Raw genomic sequence first — 19473 nt, 5'->3', positions numbered from 1 at the left:
CCCTCTTAGGGACCTCAGGGCTGCTTGAAGCAAAGTTTGCAATCTCTGTCCTTAACTCATCCTCATTTCTTGCACAGATAAGAGAACTGAGATCCGGAGAGGGGAGGATACCTGCCCAAGGTTACACAGTCACTCTGGGACAAGCTGGAACTAGCACGCCAGCTCCCTGTCCTCTGACTGGGTTGTTTGCACCACATTTGGGGTGCCCAGGTCTCCCTGCTGCCTCAGAGGAGGCTGTGTGGCTGCCAGAACTCCCTCCCCTTCCTGTCTCAGGGATAATCCTTTAAGGAATTAAGTGGAGCAATTTTGGGGGGATGGAGAGGGACTTTGTTACTTTTTGATACCAACTGGCATCTTACAGTCTCATTTACTGTCAGCTGTATGCTTAGAGATAAACCTTCTTACTTTCCATATCTTCACCAGAATTTGTTCCCCAACTCCCTTCAATTCAGGGCAAATCAACATCCCCTGGAGGGCAATGGGTGGGAGTGGAGAAGGAGAGCCACACAGCCACTCCTCTCAAGCAGAACACAAAACAAAAAATATGCAGGTAAATAATTTTGGAATGTCTTCCAGTCTTCGATTCTCTGTGCTCGGAATCAGTCAGGGGTTGGGTCCTGGCAGTCACACAGAACAAGGCGTGGCTTTTGCTCTTCCCTCTGTCTGGAATGCTTCCCTTCTGGTGCCCATGACTGGCTTCTCTTCCTGCGGGGTCCCAGTGGGACCTTCCCCCACTACCCTACCAGAGAAGCCCTCAAGCCACTCTGGACCTTTTTTTCTTGAGAGCATGCAGCTTTCCAAAACCTCCCTATTGATTTCTTTTCTGATGCATTTATTTTGTCTCCTCTCCTGAAATGGAAGCTCTCGTAGGCAGGACACATCCGCCTTGCTCACTATTGCATCCCCACGGCCCAACATAGCAGGTGCCGAATGAGCCAGAGGCAAGCTAGCAAGGGGCACACACTCAAATGCTGGCAGGCCAAGGGCATGGATGAGACAGGCTGGGTGGCACTGGGGGACCTGAATGCTCGGCCCCCATTTAAAATCAGCCACCCCCACGCCCTCAGGCAACTACTAAACTGTCCTGTATCACTACACATTAGATTTGCCTGTTCTGGAACTTCATATATATGGAATCATACAGCAGGTGCTCTTTTATGTTTGGCTTCTTTTGTTTAGCATTTTGTCTGAGGTTCAACCATGTCATTGTGTGTGGCAGTAGTTTACTATTTTCCGTGGTCATGTAATATGGCTCAGTTTACATATTCTACTGTTAATGGACAATTGAGCCGTGTCCAGTTTTTGTATTTGATGAGTAGCCTTGCTGTGAACTTTCCAGTGCTTGTCTTCCTCATTTCCCTTGGGTATATACACAAGAGGGGACTTGCTGGTTATATGACTTTTGTGTATTTCAAAGGGATGCTGTGCTTGCTGTGAGCATTTCCAGGCTCTGCTCCCAAACCCCAAGCAGCCCTAGTCCACTCCTCTTTGTGCCTAGGTGCCCTCGGTGGAAAATTTGGGAACACTGGCATAAGGGTGAGAGCAAGGGACAAAAAGCCAGGAGGCAGAATTCAGCAGATGATATCATTATTAACACTGTTTTGTAGATAAACACACTGAGACTCCGAGAAGTAAGGTTGTGTGACTATTAAGGAGTGACCCTAGATTTATTCCAGAATTGTCCAACACCAGTGTCAAGTTATTGACTTTCATGCTCTAAAGCCTGAGGGGAATGAGCTCTGTATTTTCACCAGCCCAGCAACCATTCCCCTCCTTCTGACAACAGCACCCCACTTTCCTTTGAGGAAGCACCCAGCTGCCATCAGATGTGGTCACAGAGGGCTGTCACACCAGGTACCCTCCACCAGAGGCCAAGGTGCATGCATGGGACCTGGCCCGGGCTCTGGGGGTGGGGTGGGGGGGAGCAAGTAAGGTGCTCAAGACACTGAGAGTACAAAATGTCAGGGTTGTGCAAGTAGAAGTCAGCTTCACTCCAGCCCCTGCCCTATATGGGACCCAAGTTCCACCAGTTGACCCTCCTCAAAGGAATCTGATTCTGAGAAGAACAATTAACCCACAGAAAGGAGGGGTGTCTTTCTGATGGTGTTGCCCTGAGCAGATTGCCCATCCAGTGTTGGTTCATGTCTTTTTGGGGGTCTGACACCCTTCACTCTGATTCTCTGTGTGATGTAAAGACCTGTTATTAATTTCCCCTTTTGCTTAAGTTAGGTGGGTTGATCTCTATGACTTTCAAAGAACCTAACACAATATTTGCTCTGGAGTGTGCTGTTAAACGTTTCTCAGCCTCATTTTCTCCATCTGAGAAGTGGAGACTGCCCGACACCCCAGCTGGAAATCACAGTAAGTCCTTGGAAAAGGCAAGCCTCTAAGCCTTGCTTCCGAACTCTGGCTGCACATTGGCATCATCTGGGGAGTTTTAACAACCACCATGCCCAGGCTTGCACCTCATTCCAATGAAACCAAAAGCTCAGGTGGGCCCAGATGGCAGTATTTCGTAAAGCTCCACAGGTGATTCCAATGAGCAGCCGGGGCAGAGAACAACCGCTCTAAACCACCCCAGGGGTTCTGTGGGTAATTAGCAATTCTCCTTCACCTGCAGGGCTCCTGCTGCTCCATGCCTGGGACTTCGTAGTCAGCACTGGAGTGGCCTACATCTGGACAGCAGCCAGGTGGGAGGAGCCACAAGAACTACTTATCCAAGTTAGGCCTCCCTTACCCTGGGTCCTATGAGAATCCCAGCAGCAGCCTGCTGAAAGCCAGAGGGCTAGTGCAGGCACTTGGAGCTGCTCGGCGCTGGGATCACTGAGGAGTCCAAACCTCAAGGTCCGGGGCCATGGAGAGGTCATTTGGGCCATTTCCTTGCCTCTGGGCAGGAGGTACTGGCAAGGGCACTAGAAGAGGCAGCAGGAGAGCTGGGTTCACCTCTCTTCCCCACCAGACACCAACTACTGAACTTGAGCAAAGAACTGCAGTTGCAAAATTAACAGATTATTTACTGAAATGAGGGTAAGCCAGTGACCAGCTGACTTACTGATTTAGAGGACGGAGGTGGGACCCAGGAATCCCCCCATGTCAGGGGCATCCATGTGATTCTGATGTAGGTGGGCCCCAAACTCAGACACCACTTTACCAAAGTGACTCTTAAGTGGGAAGCCAGTTATAAGCATCACTGCAGAGGAATGTGTCAGGGAGAAATGGGTATTTTTCAGGTGAGAAAAAAGTGAGTAAGCCTGTCACTGACCCCAGGAAGCCCAAGACATTAGGCCCTCAGTTTTCTCAACAATTACTTGATAAGACTTATGATTGTGTAATATAAATTTCAGCTCCCAGTCATTGTATTCCAACTCTGCATTAATTGCATTGTCAGAGTCTATTTATGTGTATTTATCCCTCAGTCCTTTAGATTTGCTTATAACTGCTATCCTCTGATAATTGCATGTAGCTTCAGGCAGGGGTCCTTCCCATCTATTATTACAGGAGATTCTCATAATTTCCTGGAGTAAATGGCAGGTTGGACTATTAATCCCTTTTTTTAGCACAACACCTGTCACATGGCTGGTAAGAGTCAGTAAGCAGAAGGGCCCAAATTCAAACTTGGACATGTGACCCTCAATCCTGGGCTCTTCACATGATCCTGGACCAAGCTAATAGATCTATCTCTCTGCCTTTCCATCCTTTCATTTGTCACACACCCATCCATCCATCCATCCATCCACCCATCCATCCATGTATCCATTTGTTCATGGGTACATCAATCAATGCATTTAGCCTACTTTCACCTGCTTATTTCTTTCATCTAGTTAATAAACTCATCTATCTCTATCTATTCATTTATCATAGTTTGTTCTCTATAACAGTGTGTCCTACTTAATCTGGACAACTATTATTCAAAGCCTGCCATATACCACATACATTCTCTATTTCTGTCTCCTGCTTCTACTCTTCTTATACAATGTCTTTCCTGACTACTTCAGCCCCCACTGAGTGCTTTTTCCCCAGACCTTTTTGAAGATCCTTAGTCTGTAATACCAGAATCCCCCCTTGCCTCTCTCCTGAGCCATATTCCTCCCTGATTGCTCTGTGAGTGTGCCTTGGCCCTTTCCTGATTGCTACATTCTGTGCCGTGTCTCTTACAGCAGGACCCGTTCCTGCCCAATGTTCGACTCCAGGGAAATATGTATTGGCTGGATGGCTGCACCCCCAACTCTATAATGTTCACAACTCCAGGGTGAGGGTCATGTCTTTTCCAGCATGTCACTCCCCCACAGTTCCCAGTCTAGAGATACACGCAGGTAGGCATTTGATTCACAATGGTTGGCTTGACTCACAGTCCTGGGGACTGGAAAGTGCCTTAACAACTTGAATCCATTCAACAAATCTTGCATAGGTTTTCTTGCCAGATGCTCTTGCTAGGATAGAGATTAGTGAGTCCTACATCCTCAGCTTACAGATGGGGAGAGGGAAGCCCAGAGAGGGACAGGGGCTTACTCAAGGTCCCACAGCTGTGGCAGAGCACTGATGACAGTAAAAAGAACGTCGCTACTCTGAGTTCCCCAGAAAGCCAGATGGTATGTGCCTGAAGACCCCCCGAGAGGAGGTATTGGGAAACCATGAGCAACGTCACCAAGTCAAACCAGTTGTGCCCTATCTGGAGCGATGGGGAGCACCTTCTGGGCGGAAGGGGAGGCCTGAGACAGTCCTCAACTGCAGGGATGATGCAGGGCCCGGCAAGGGAGGGCAGGAGTGGCTCTGAGGACTCTAAGGGAAGATGGTGGGTGGTCCTATGAGATATCCCAGTAGTAGAGACCAACTCCAGAGGTCAAGGAAATTCCCACTAGACTGGACTTTCCCTCACTCCTGGGAAATATCCCAGCTGACCCTACCCCTATCTGCTTTAAAATTAGAGACTCATAAGATATCAGAGTTTATCACAACCTTCAGTGAGCTCCAGATTGACCAGTGAGCTTGAAGCCTGGGGTGGTTCTGTGGGAACTGACATGAAAAGACTCCCGAGACACACTGTTGAATGACAAGAGTTACATAATGACTCATAAGATACTATTTAACGTCCCTACCCCCACCAAAAACACTAACCTTACCCCCACCAAAAATACTAATTCTATTTATTTTCTATGGATTTATTTGTGTATAAATGTAAATAAAAGGCCTGGAAGGTTACCCACCAAAATGATTATATTGGTTGCCTTTGGAGAAGGCATTGATGATGGTAGCAAGGAGGGCTTTAGCTCTAAATATTATGTTTTATTATTTTCTAAGGAGAATGAGTCATGTATTATTTATGTAAGTGCGTGCAAGGGGTTAGGCCAGTCAGCCCCGAGGGGAGGGTGGAGGGCTACTGCAGGGACCCAGGGGCAAGAAGGGCGAGGAACATTGGAGGCTAACATCCCCCATCTTTCTAACTTTTATTGTTTGGCCCTGGACTCACCTTCTCACTTTCCTGGGATTCCCCCACCCATGTACAGTCTGCCTCCTAAGGGTCCTTCTTATATCCAGCAGGGGCAGGAGCTCCCATTCTGACAGCCTTGTTGCTGGGTGACAGCAGGAGTTCCCTTCCCTCTCTTGACCTTGGCTTTCTCATCCTAACAGTGAACTGAGTCAGTGACTCCCAAACTTGGTTTTGCTCCTGAAACCCTTTGGAGGCTCATTTAAAAATGCAGAATCCTGGGCTCCCCCACCGACTTCCTGAATTAGAATCTCTGGGGAATGGAGCCTGGACTGTACATTTTGTTCGTCTGTTGGCAGGTGCGTGGTCCAGGACTGGACTGCACGTTTTATACAAAGCCCCGCCCCCACCCCCACCCCACCAGATGATGCCTGTACACTCCAGAGTTAGGAAACCACTGGGCCCATGAGTCTCTTTCCTGAGCAACACTCCCAGAACCATGGGGCTCGCCAGGGCCTGGGGCTTGGCCTGGGAGGAGAGTCTGGGTGCTGGGGCATCCAGAGAGGCCCGGCAATCCCTGCTCCACAGGAGACTTGGTCTCTGTCCCTGCTGCCCCTGACAGCTCGTGGTTCCCCAGGGTTTCTTCCCCTCAGGGCCTGCCTCTGCCTAGTCTGGGCAGAGGGTCTGGAATGCGGCAGCAGAGAGAAGCGGGGCTGGGAGGGGAGGGCTGCCAGGGCTGCCTCTGGAATTCAGGCAGCAGAGAACAGACTCCTGCCCTGAGGGCCGCTGCCCTGCTGGCTCTGAAGTGACCCAGCAGATTCCAAGCTCCCATTCCAGGACTGTGGGGTCCTGGGCAGGCCCGGTAATCTTACTGGCCTTTAATTTCTTCATCTGGGAAATCACATCCTACTTCTCACACTTGTGGCATTTTAGCACTCCAAAGCAATTTCGCTTCTAGCTATTTCTTTGCACTTCTCCCATTTCATTAGCACTTTGCAAAGAGCCTCCAGAAATTCACAGATGAATTAGACACCAAAGTGATCCAGAGTGCTAACACTTTGTGCTTCAGGCATCGCATTTAGTGTTTTACTGATTCATTAGTTTGTTTAATCTTCAGAATAACCCTGCAAGATAAAAACTGTTCTCTCCTCCACTTGGCAGATGGGGAAACTGCTTCACAGAGAGGTTAAGTAACTTGCCCAAGGTCCCACAGCTGCAAGGTGCAGACCTGGATATGAAAGCAGGTCTGTCTAACTTCAAGTCCAGTTTTCTCCCTGTGCTCCGCTTCCTTGACAAGTACAGCGAGGGAGGTGAGGGGGCACGCAGTGAGCATCTGCCCTGACCTCACCGCAATACCAGAACAGAGCGATCTCTTTTCCATAAGGGCACAGATTTCCCAAGCTGTTCATGGGAAGGTTGGGTGGGAGACTGAGAAAAGCTCCTGAGCAGCGCAGGCCTTCTTGAGATGACCCTGGTAGGAATGGGTACATGGGTGGTGCAGGCAGAGACCCAGTATCCAGGCAGAGGGACTGCAGCTGGGAACCAGTAGGCTGTCTGATGTGCAGAACTGGCTGCACTATATGTGGGGCCTATATGTTGTAAAATGAACACCTGGGTCCCTTATTTAAAAGTTACTAAGATTGGCAAGACAGCAACAGCGGAGCATTGAACCAAAAGAAGGACCTTCTAAGGAGAGGAGGCGTGCCCGTGGAGGCAGTCCTGAGATTTGGTTAGAGCCTAGTATGAGGGTCGTGGCTTAGAGCACAGCCTTAGAGCTAGATGAACTGAATTCAAATCCTGCCTCTATCACTTAAGTCTCCTGAACTTCAGTTTCTCCCTTTGCAAAATGAGAATAACAATAGTACTTCACAGGGAGTATTTACTTGAGATGAAATGAGATGATGCTTAGCTCTCTGCCGGGTATTTAATAAATTATTAATAAATATAGTTGTTATTACCACAGTTATTACTTTATTCTTGTTACCATACGATGGGGGGGAATGGGAGAAGGTGCTGAATATGGACAAGGGGGCATGGGAGGGGTACTGGTTCCCTGGGCCCAGTCTGGGGGCAGGTAAGCTTGGGATCGCATCCGATGTTCCGTTAAAGTGCTCAGAGTGGCTCGCCACGTCCCAGTCCCCCCGTTGGGGTGGCCTAAGCAAGGCCGTCACACCAGCCAGCCCCAGCCCCAGCAGCACTTACACCAGAGCTCCGCCCACCAGCACCAGCCAACTTGATTGGCGGCAGATGAGCTCATGCCCACCGGCCTGTCCAACAAGGCCGGACGCTTCTCCCAGCAGGAGCCTGGCAGAACTGCCGGCTGGGGGTCGGGATGAGCTGGAGGGCCCGGTGGTGCCCAGATGCCCGCAGCCAGCAGGTCTGCTGAGTGTTTGATTACATTCCCGGGCACCCCAGGCAACGCCAGGGCCGGCTGTTCCCATTCCTGCTGGGTCCCATCTGTCAGCCGCAGAGCTGACATCCCAGGCCCGGCCCCCACGGCCCACCTGCCTTCCTCCTTCTGCTTCTCTCTCTCGGCCGCAGCCCTTGAGGATCCAGGTGGCCTCATGCCCTGATGACTTCATCTTCCTTAAAGGCATCACATCCCTTTGACATCCCAGGCTCTGGCGACTTCCCTGGTCCACAGGTCCACAAAACAGCCGGGTCTCTACTCTATCCCTGTCTCCCCAGAACGATGGAAGGGACCCCGGCCCTGGATATGACAGTTTGCATTTCATGTTCACTGACTAGATCACCTCGATGTAACCAGCCCATCAAACAAGTCTTCACCCAGTGAGGTGAATCTATCCACCTCGTTGAGCTTGGTCTTCTGGGATCTCGGCACCTGCTCTGTACATGCAACAAATGTGGTGCATTAATGCAGCATGTCCCTCAACTAGGATGATCCCGGTTTTTCTGGGACTACCCCAGTTTCAGCACTGAAAGTCCCATCGCCTGGGAAACTCCTTAGCCTCAGGAAAACCAGGACAGTCGGTCACCCTTGCACAGGCATCTGTGCTGTGCTGCTCCTGGTGACTTGTGTCTAAAATCTTCACTGAATAAACCTGAGCCTTGGGCTTTCTCTCTCCTTTTATTTTGATGTGTAATGTTAAGCATTCTATTATTTTATTTTTGAATAGTTTTATTGGCAAATCTTCACACATATACAGTCCATACATGGTGTACAATCAGTGGCCCACAATATCATCACATGGTTGTGTATTCATCACCATCATCATTTTCAGAACATTTGCATCACTCCAGAAAAAGAGATAAAAAGAAAAAAGAAAAAAACTCATACACACCATACCCTTATCCCCTTTTTCTCATTGACCACTAGTATTTCAATCGACCCAATTTATTTTACCCCTGAAGCCCCACTATCATTTATTTATTTATTATCCATATTTTTTACTCATCTGTCCATATCCTGGATAAAAGGATCATCAGACACAAAATTTTCATAATTACAGGATCGAATTTTAAAAACTATATCATTATACAATAGTCTTCAAGAATCAAGGTTACTGGAACACAGCTCTATAGTTTCAGGTACTTTCCTCCAGGCACTCCACTACACCATAAACTAAAAAGGGTTATCTATATAATGCATAAGAATATATATCTATATAATACATAAGGTTATCCAGGATAACCTCTCGACTCTGTTTGAAGTCTCTCAGTCACAGAAACTTTATTTTGTCTCATTTCTCTCTTTCCCTTTTTGATCAAGAAGCCTTTCTCGAACCCATGATAGTGGATCCCAGTGAATCCCAGTTCCATCCTATGTGGCCAGGGAGGTTTACACCCCTGGAGTCCTGTCCCACATGGGGGGAGGGCAGTGAGTTCACCTGCCAAGTTGGCTTAGAGAGAGAGGTTTGGCTTTCTCTTGAAGAAGGAATTCATGGGGTTCAGTCTATAAAAATAGAAAGTAATAGTATCTATGCTTCCAGATTTTAAGGTCAGCTTGAAATTTGCCCACCAGGTTAGAGCAGACATCATCGCTTGGTCCCTTCATTATTATTCCCTGCTACAGAATGAATGTAACTGTAGTGTTCTAGAAAGGAAAGCCAACAAGTGAGAGAAAAAGAAGTTGCCCAGTTGACAGGGGAGAATACAGCCCTCCTCAGGCACTGAGGAGTGGAGGTCGGTGACTATTTTCTAGGTCTACCTTTACAGGCCTACAGCATCCTAGTAAAGTATATGAGAACTTTTAGATGTTGAAGCAGGATGCTGAAGATCAATTCAACACCTACATTACTGAGATAGAAAAAGCATATGTAATTGTCCTGAATGCCCACGATGTGCCCGGTACTGTGCTAGAAAATGCTGATGCCCAGGTCCAATGCCCATGTGACTGGTCTGGGATGGGACCTGGGCATCAGGACTTTTAAAACTCCCCAGCTGATGCCAATGCACAGCCAGGGTTGAGACCACTGGGTTTGACCCAGATCCAGTCCTGGGGAGCATACGGCAGGGCAGGACAGGAATCGAAGTAAAGAGAGGTATACAGACAAATAAGACACAAAGCAAGGCCACACAGGAGGTTCGGCCAGAGGGCTGTGGGGAGGAGGGAGAGACCCAGAGCAGTGCAGCCCAGTGGTTACGGGGTTCAGACAGATCGGGGCTTGAAACCTAGCTCAGTTTAGATCGTTGACCTTGGGCAGGTAATTAAAACCTTTCCAAGCTTCAAATCTCCAAAAGAAAAAAATGGAGATTTTGCCAGATAATGGAAAATGGATAGTGCCTCATCCATTGTGGTGGTGGTCAGAGGAATGAGGTGATCCATGCAGAGTGCTGATTCCAGTGCACGACATAAATATTAGCTATTATTATTATTGTTACTTCTAGCTCAGCTCAGGGGTATTGTTGGGGGAGCTCACAGAGGGCAGGAGGCATTTGTGTTGGACCAGTGTGGAAAGGTACTATTTTAGCAGGAGAAGGGGGAATTTGAGATGTCCAGGAAGCTCTGAGCAAGGGTTCTGTAATGAGTCAATTTCCCTGGAGCATGGGAGTCTGGAGACCAGAAGACCCCACAGAAAGGTCCTGTGGCAGGCAGGGGGAGGACTAGAGTTTGGGTTAGGAGAGTGGTCGGGGAGCTGGAGAGGAGGGGATGGATGTCTGTAGCATTCGGGACTTCTGCATCTTGATACCCACATGCCCCCAGCCCGGCTGCAGACAGTCCCTGCACTGGACATGCTGGAGCCCAGCCTTGGCTGGGATGGGGGGCCCTGAAGGGAGACAGTTGACCACCTCTCTGCACATGACTTGTCAAAAGACTCAGGCCTCCCCACCCCCACCTCAGCCCAGCTACCCTCTGTTCAGTTAATGCCTAATCGGCCCAGACTTGGAAACTTGGGCAGCAACCAGTCAAGTGGATAATTGCCCAGGTTTGTGTTCCCTCGAGAGCTGACCACAGTAGCTCCCCTCATGCTGCAAATCTCTAGACCCCTCTTCCAGGGCTAAGGCAGACTGCAGGAGAGAGGCTTTGGAGATTCTAACTGGACATCTTGGGGACCACCCACTGCAGCCTGCTTGGTGCCTGTGGTCATCTCTGAAGCTGGTGGCAGCCCCTGAGGGCATGGTCTTCAGCGGCTGCAGCAGCCCCATGAATGAACGCCTCACCGAGAGCTGGGAGATAGCTGAGGCCCTCATCACTCCTCTTTAAGCCACAATACCAGAACCCCAGTGGTTCCACTTATCCATAGGATTCAGCCTGAACTTCTAGACAACCAAACCCTAATCATAGAACCTGGTGCATCCAAGCCCCAGTTTTTGTCACATGGCAGGAGAAGTAGATCTGTTCCGAGGTGCCCTGGTGGTTATGTCCCCATTTAACAAATGAGGAAATGGAGACAGCAAAATTAAGTCATTTGCCTGGAGTCACATAGCTAATAGTAATAGTAACAATAACAGTGATACGAATAATTCTTGTTTGTTAACTGCTCAGCTGAACATCAGGTAGAATCACTGAGTCCAAACTGACTTCTAGGAGAGGTAATAAGGTCCCTGTAATTAGAGGCGTGGAAACAAAGACTTGATCATTTGCCAGGGATCCTGCACAAGGGCTCCAAGCCCTGGGAGAAAAGGAGGGGATGGGACAGGATCGATGCGGTCATTTCTGACTCTGCGGGGGCAGGAACTGTTTCATTTACCTTTGTGGACCCAGTGCCAAGTGCAGTGCCTGGAAGAGGGAAGGTATTGAGCCTCACCTGTGTGCATGAAATGAGTAAGCCAGTATTTTAGAGCTAAAACAGGTGGCAATGGGGGAGACGATGGCTAATTTCTGTCTAGCTCTTCTTCCTTTCCCTTAAAACACTGGTTCTCTACCTGCTTGACCCACTTCCCCACAGTCTTTGGGGGTAAGGAGAGTTGAACTGAGCATTAGGAGATGGCAGTGTGAAGCTAGACTTGAGAACTACTGAGAACCACCGTCTTAGAAGATAAATTTTGCCCTCTGCTTCTCCAGGGGCACGTTGAATTCAGCCAACAGCTGCAGTCAGCCTGAGCCTGGCAATGGAGAGGGGGACAAGGACATAGAAATGGAGGCGGCAGGGCTTTGATCTCCTGGGGGATCCAAGCAGTTGATAGACCATGACATAAGGAAGGTGTCTTGAGTTAGTCTAGCTCAGTGGGCTCCATTTTGATCCAGCATCAGAATCCCCTGGGGGGCTTGTTCACACAGAGATTCCTGGGCCCCACCGCTTGAGCTTCTGATATGGTAGCTCTGGGCTGGGGCCTGAGAGTTTACATATCTAACCAGTTTCCAGGTGATGCTAATGCTGCTGGTCCAGGGACTACGCTTCGAGAATAACTGATCTAGCCCAACTCCTTCATTATTTCAAGGGCAAACTGAGGGCAGGGACAGCCGCAGACTTGCCCCAAGTTCTTCACACAGGACACAGTTCACCGAAGCGTGATTATCCTCCGTGCAGATCTACGACTGCACCTTCCATCCTGCAACTATGCCTTGGCCACTAGGATCGATGTCCTCCCAGCCGCAGGCCCCCAGGCTGCGATGCAGCCATCTCCAAGGGGCACCGACTCACAAGACATTTCTCTTGCATTTCCCCTCCACTTACCCTACTGAACTCCACCTCTCCTCTGCCCCCAGAGCAGAGAGGTGCCCCATAAAATGTATCAAAGGAACATGACTTGCATTCCTGTGGCTTACCAGGTGCTGTGCTTTGCATTTTATACACTTTATCTCATGAATCTGCACAACCTTAAGAAGTAAATACTCTGGTTACCCCCATTTTGCAGATAAGGAAACCAAAGCTTGGAGAGGTTAAGTCGCTTACTAAGGGTTCACTGCTAATAACAGCAAGAATAAGAATTTCCATTTATGGGGGCTTTCCCTGTTAACTGTCTTTCATCAACCTTTATTTCATTTAACTCTCAGCACAACCCCAGGAGAAAGGAGCTATTTCTATCTCCATCTTTCCAAATAAGGAAACTGAGGCTCAGATTAAGCAACTCCCCCAAGGTTAGCGAGCTAGTAAATGGCAGCACCGGGATTTTGAACAGATTTTCTACGGCTCTGAGGGTTTTGTCATGTGTTTTATGTGATCTTATTTTGGGGGGGAGTGAAGGCTCAGGCTGTCAGTCACCAATTTGGAGGGTGGGGGTAGAGAAAGGAGGGAGGCGAGAACATTGGTCTGAGAACTGTGCAACCTGGGATCCCTTCCTGTCCCCTCGTGGTCTCTGAGCGACCTCGGGTGAGTACCACCTGTCCAGGGCCTCAGTGCAGCCCTCTGTAAAAACGAGAAGGGAGGTGGAAAGGAGCCCGATTTTTCAGCTCCCTTCCAGCCGTCATTTTCCATGACTTGATTCCCCACCGTGAGTTCTGGGCCACAAACCAGTTGGCTTTCTCCCTCCCTCTCCGTGAGAGAGAGAGCTGGCGGGAGGGGATGATCCGCCTCAATTCTCCCCACCTCTTTTTCCCTCCTCCTCCTGGGCTGGGACACACCTACTCCAACTTTCTCAGCAGCGTCTTTGGACTGTGCGCCTCTCTGCTCTCGCGGCTCTGCACCTCCCGCCCGAGCGAGCGAGTCAGCCTGGCCCCTGTGAAAGGGGCTGGAGCCCAGCAGCCCACCCGGGGGCACCCTCCCCCACCTGAAGGGCACAGGTAAGGACTCCCGTGATGGGAAGTTGGAGGGGGGGAGGTGTCTCAAAACTTGTCTGTTCTTGTGCCTCGTCCCCAAGCGGGCGGAAGCTGGGGACTCCAGGAGGTGGGGGAAGAACCAGGAGATGAGTGGGGCAGGCATGGAGGAGGCAGCACAGGCACACCTGGTCCTTGGAACACCTGGTCCTTGGAGCACCTGTGTGGACTGAATGGCGCCTGTGGCTGCAGCCAGGAGGGCCGGAGGGGTGGGGATCGAGATCAGGAATGGACAAGGCTAGGACTTTGACCTCCTGAAGTGCAAGGTCATATTTGCAGAAAATTGGACTCTTGACCTTGGAAGATTCAAATTTCCTGCCTGAACTTTCTGGGGATGAGCCTACAGGGTAGGTGTGCATGGGGGTCAGGGGATTTCCTCTGCTGTAACAGGGGTAAGTGCTGTAACAGGGAGAACTGAGGACCTTCTCGTGTGTATCCAGGGGGTAGACAAAGGCACCTAATGAGGCACAGGGAGGGCCAGAGTGAGAATCAGATAACCTGGGCCCGCCCTGATCTGCTGCGGCAATTAGAGGCTCTCGGATTAGAACCTCATCTCTCCTGACTGTTAAAAGGGGCATACTGGGTCTCTAAGGCTGGGAAAGACTGCGAGTCTGAGGGGCACCCAAGGCGGGCACTGGCTGCTGTGGTGGGAGCAGCTGTGCTCCCCTGTCTTGGGGAAACAGGACTCCAGGGCAGGGCAGCCGGAGCAGAGCGGTGAGCAGTGGAACTCTGGGCCACAGTTCAGCCCTCCGTGGCCCAGGATGTGGGAGATAGGGTGCCGTTTGTCCCAGTGTGGGAGCAGCAGGGCCTCGCCAAGATTTGCTGAGGGCTCAGAAAGGTTGTCTCTGTCCCTGGCCACACTCTGGAGCTGATGGCTCACAGGACAGGAGGGAGGTAGGGAAACAGACTCAGAACTCAAGAGCCCCATTTTACTGATGGGGAGGCTGGGGCAGGTTAATTGTCCCCTCCGTGTGTCACACAACGCATAGCATTAGAGCTAATGCTCGTTGAACGCTTCCTGTGTTCCAGGGACTGTGCTAAGTGGGCATGCCCTTTTGAACATTTTGAGTTTCCAAAGCCAGCCGGCGTGGCAGGGTGAAAAGAGAATTCATTAGTCATGCCTCTGTGGCTCACGGGCGGTGTGAGCTAGGACAGTTCATTTCCTTATAAAATAAAGGTGGTTGGATCATTATTAAAGTCTCTTCTTAATCGATTCACCCCAACAACCCTGTTGGGTAGGTAGAGTAGGAATGATTGTCTCCATTTTTCAGTTGAGGGACTTGATGGCCTCAATGTCCCACAGCCAGTGAGAGGCCAGCTTGGGTCTTCTCCCCCAGGATACTCCTAGGCACACTTGTTACCCTTCTTGCAGGGAGATGCTAAGTCCATGAGGTTGGCTAGACTGATGCAGTGAAACAGTGGGGGCTGGGGTCAAACAGGACCCTCCTCCGCCACTAGCTCCCTAGGCCACAGTTTCCTCATCTGTGAAATGGGCAGGGGCTGTGTAGATCTCGAGCGAGTCAAGGTCTCTTCTGGAACTTCCTTCTATGATTCTGGGGTTCATAGTGGTCTTTAAGGGCTTGAGAACTACACCCAGATGGAAATTGATGTTCTCCAGCCCCTACATATCATTAAGCTTTCCGTAGGGAGGGTCTGCCGGTGTGTTCTGCTCTCAGAGCAACTGGATTCACCTTGGCAGGGGAGTTCTCCCTCCCCATGTCAGGAGGCGGGGGCACTGCTGCTGGCCAGGGTGGGGTGGGTGGGAGAGGCTGTGGGGTAGATGCTACATCTTAAAGAAGACCAGTGAGTGCTTGGGGGATCCATGGAGTTGGTAAGGTCAGGGGGTCTTCCTGTGACTCCTGGATGGGTCCTGCCTTTTGGGTGCCTTTCAGTATGAGGTGGGCATAGCCTCTGGAAGCCTTCTGTGGTTCCTGGGAAACTTACACAGGCTGGGTTAGCTCAGAGCCTCAATACCAGTATTTCTATGGTGAACGGCATGAATGCTTACATTTATCTGAAGGTGTTTAAACAGGATTGCAAAGAAAAGTGTCTGTCCAAATCCTGGTTATGCCCTTATTAGTTGTGTGACTTGGGCCTCAACTTCTTGAAGCTTCTCTAAGCTTAAAAAATGGGGCTAATAATAGTTCTTCCCTCCAAGAATGGATGTGAGAATTAAATGAGGTAATACATGTAATACACAGGGCCTTATTAAGCTCACAGTCATTGATTTAATTGGCTCCTCTCTGCTCCCCCTGCAGTACATATCATCTCATGGCACCTTGAAGTTTCTCTTCCTAAGACTAATCACAATTACAGTTATTAATGACTTGTGTAATGCTTGTTGATCTTGTCCCTCCTACTAAAACATAAACCTTAGGTCTGTCGTGCTCATTGCTCTGGTCCCCATATATTGTACAGTGGCTGGCACATAACAGAAACTCATTCATTTGTTGAATGAATGAATGAATCTTCATCTTTAATTCATTGATGAGAACTGCAGCTTAAAGTAGCTAAATATTAGGCCCAACCCAGTCATATACAGAGTCCCGAGCTAAGAGAGTGCTTAGAGCTCATTGAATTAAAAAGATGGTGACAATTTGACCCCACCAGAGAAGGCAGGTAACCAGACTGAGGTCACACAGTAAGTGAGTGAGGAAGGCAGGACCACTATCCACATCTTTGGACTTTCCTCTGCCTCTGTCTGCCTACCGAATTAGAAGACAGTCCCATTTCCCAGTGGGCAGTCTGGGAGGCCTGCGAATTGCCTCCATATTCTCTGGAGGTAATGTGACATCAGCAACAAGTTTGATCCTTAAACTGTAAACTGTCCTTGGGGAGCATAAATCTCACCAGTCAAATCCTCCCACTGCCAACACTCTCCAACATACTCACACATACACCTCGCCTCCCCAACGCACACACACACACCACCCATCATGAGTTGGCACGTATCTGTAACGTACAATGGGAAGGATCCTCAGGAGATCCCTGAGGTTTCCTTTCAGGGATTTCTGAGCCCATTTTACAGATGAAACCATAGATTTTGAATTATTTGTATGAAGTCTCCTACCAGTTTGTGATGGTATCGTGGGTCAGTGTGCTGTTGGCGAGCCATCTGTGAGCGTGGGCTTTAAGTGGCAAAGGAATTCCCATTTCCTGAGACCGTCTATGTGCCTGTGGTCAGGTTAGACCACTTCCCCAATTTCTTCCCTCTAACTCTGCCCAACTGTCCTGCAGGTCAGCAATGATTATCTTCAACCCCTTCTTTTTGTTGTTGCTATTATTGTTTCCTGCATGAAAAAAAAACAAAGACTTGGAAAGTTAAGTCTGAGTCTTTAAGTCCGCTTTCCTTAAGTCCGCCCTCTCAATGACACTTACTGAGCACCTATGAAGTGTCAGGCCCCCTAGAGACTCACGGTTGGTGGAGGCAGGGCCATAAATGGATACTGTCATACTCTGAGGTCTGTGGTAGACTCAAGGCAAGCTCAGGCTTCCACGGGGCTTGAGGAGTGATCGCCAGCTCTGCTTGGAGTCTTATGAAGGCTTCTTGGAGGAGATGGCGCTGAACATCAGTTCTGAAAGCTGAACTGGAGTTAAATAAGAGAAAAAAAAAAAAAAAGAGGGAAAGGCATCTCAGTGAGAGAAAATAGCATATACAAATGCACTGTGGTTAAAAAAAACAAAACTAAACAGCAGACTGCTGTGGGAAACTCCAAGCTGGGCAATTGGACATGTGGGCTGAAAGGTGGAAGGGGCCATGGAAGACCTGGGTACCAGGCCAAGGAGGGTGGATTTCATCTTGTACACATCAGAGGTTCATTGAAGGAGTTTAAGCTGAAGAGTGCCCTGGCCGGGTAATAGTGACTCTGGGATGGCAGGTGAATTCAAGGAGGAAGGTCAGATCTAGGATTTAGCTGTCTTCTTTCCACTTTGACCAAGCACAGTACCTGCTATTACACCATTTCCCACTGATTAATGAATGATCTAAAATCTATCTCCTTCTAAAAGGGGTAATACCTTATGCACTTTCCAGCTTAGAACCTACAGAAGAGAGAAATCTTTCCCTAGCCCCCTTCTTTTTCCAGCCCCGAGACTGGAGCAATCCCTCTGAGGCAACTTGTGATGGCAGGAAAAGAGCAGCTATGTGTCCCCTGGCTGGGGGCAGGGAGCCCACAGTGGAGAATTCTCACGTTCCCACTTGGCTCCTGTGTCCACAGCAGTTGGCCTGGGCACAGCTGAGCAGGTCTGTGCATGCCAGCTGCAGGGTAATGTCAGCACGTGTGCGCACTGGCCTGCGTGGGCACACGTGGCCCAGGTGGGAGCTGCTGCCTATCCCTGAAGCATCTCCTGCCCTCTGGGTCCTCCCAAACAGTGCAAGGCTAAAAGGCACAAAATGCATCATTGTAGACCCATTCACGGCCTTGGAAAGTGGTTGATAGGAGTATGGTGCATTTTGGGGGCTGTGAGCTCTGGAGCCAGGCTACTGAGCTCCAGTCTGGCCTTTGCCACTTTCTACCTCTGGGACCTTGGACAAATCATTTCCCCTCTCTGAGGGGTTTATAATGCTATCTACCTCTCAGAGATGGTTTAAGTTGAGACACATAAAGCACTTAGTGTAGTATTTGGCACATATTAAGAACTCACTAAATGCCAGCTATTACTGTTATAGACTGGGGGGCTCCTGATGTGATGGAAACTGACTCAGAGAATCATCGTATCTTGGAAAGTCCAAATCCTAGAATTGCAAACTCTCGGAAGTGAAATATTAGGAAACCCTGTGGGCCTCTACTTTGTGTAAAGTTTCCTTCATATACTATCTCCTACAAGTTCTCAGTTTTTTTTTTTTAATATACACATGCAAAAAAAAAAAAGCACAGTGATAAGTTATAAGTGGGCGAATTTTTACAAAGTGAGCACACATTTTGTAACTAGCAACCATAGCAAAAAGCAGATATTATTAGCTCCCCTGAAGCCCCCTAATGCCCCCTGCCAGTCACTACTTCCTATCCCAAGGGTAACTATTCTGCAACCAACCAAGCTATTCGCAAGTACCTCTGAGGATGGTGAAGTCACTCATTCTTATAGAGCTGTGTACCATCATTCAGAAAACTCTAATTATCAGAGAGATCCAGTGAGTTAATTTAGAATTTTCCAAATTAAACTTCACCTTTAAGTAGTTTTGTTTTTACTGGCATATTTCAGTGGCATCCTAGTTTAGGGCTAAGTTTCCTAAATATCTAGGACTATTGTTAAAAATACAGATCCTCAGCTTCCCCCCAGCCTACCCCCACCCCAACTCTATGAAATTAGAATATGGAGTCAGGGATGGGTCCCAGGAATCTGTACTGGACTCCAGACAAGGTCCAGCTGGGTTTGGAACCACTGGGTTGGATGAGCAGTTCAGAGCTCAGACTCAAGTCAGACAGACCCTTTATTCCAATCTAAATTCCATACCTACTGGCTATTGGCCTTGAACTAGGCACTTTGCCTTTCTGACCTTCAGTTTTTCCATTTGTAATATGGGGATGAAATGATAATACCTACTGCCTTGTGTTGTTGAAGGATTCTACTTGATCTTAGCCAGAAGGCCGAGAAGTGGTGCTGAAGGAGTCTAAGAAATCCATAGGGAAAGTGCTAAGCGGTGCACCTGTGGTGCAACAACGACGGTGTTAAGATTTGGAGTCTGAAGCCTTGTGTTTGAGTCCTGACTGGACCACTTGCTCTCTCCGGGCCTCAACTTACCCATCTATCAAGTGAAAATACTCCTTTAAGGGTTCCCTAAGGGGATCAAATCAGAATAATAGGCCAGAAAACTGCTCTGAGGACAGGAAAACGCTGCAGAAAGTAAATCTCACGAAGGGGAAGTCAGCCAATCTAGGGACGCGGTGGA

The 19473-nt window shown here is 49.1% G+C and overlaps 1 protein-coding gene across 1 annotated transcript in view; it reads left to right on the top strand.

Annotated features, from left to right (window-relative positions):
* The first annotated feature begins 13441 nt into the window (after positions 1 to 13441).
* FAT2 (FAT atypical cadherin 2) overlaps positions 13442 to 19473 on the top strand; it is a 100073-nt gene continuing 94041 nt past the window's right edge. Inside the window, exon 1 of the mRNA XM_077137449.1 lies at positions 13442 to 13550. The gene's annotated coding sequence lies outside the window, so the exon portion shown is untranslated. The remainder of the gene's footprint in view (positions 13551 to 19473) is intronic.

The sequence above is a fragment of the Tamandua tetradactyla genome, chromosome 20 (genome assembly GCF_023851605.1).
Source record: "Tamandua tetradactyla isolate mTamTet1 chromosome 20, mTamTet1.pri, whole genome shotgun sequence".
NCBI lineage: Eukaryota > Metazoa > Chordata > Mammalia > Pilosa > Myrmecophagidae > Tamandua > Tamandua tetradactyla.
Note: the sequence above shows the minus strand (reverse complement) of the source record. Positions and strands in the feature narration are given on the sequence as shown.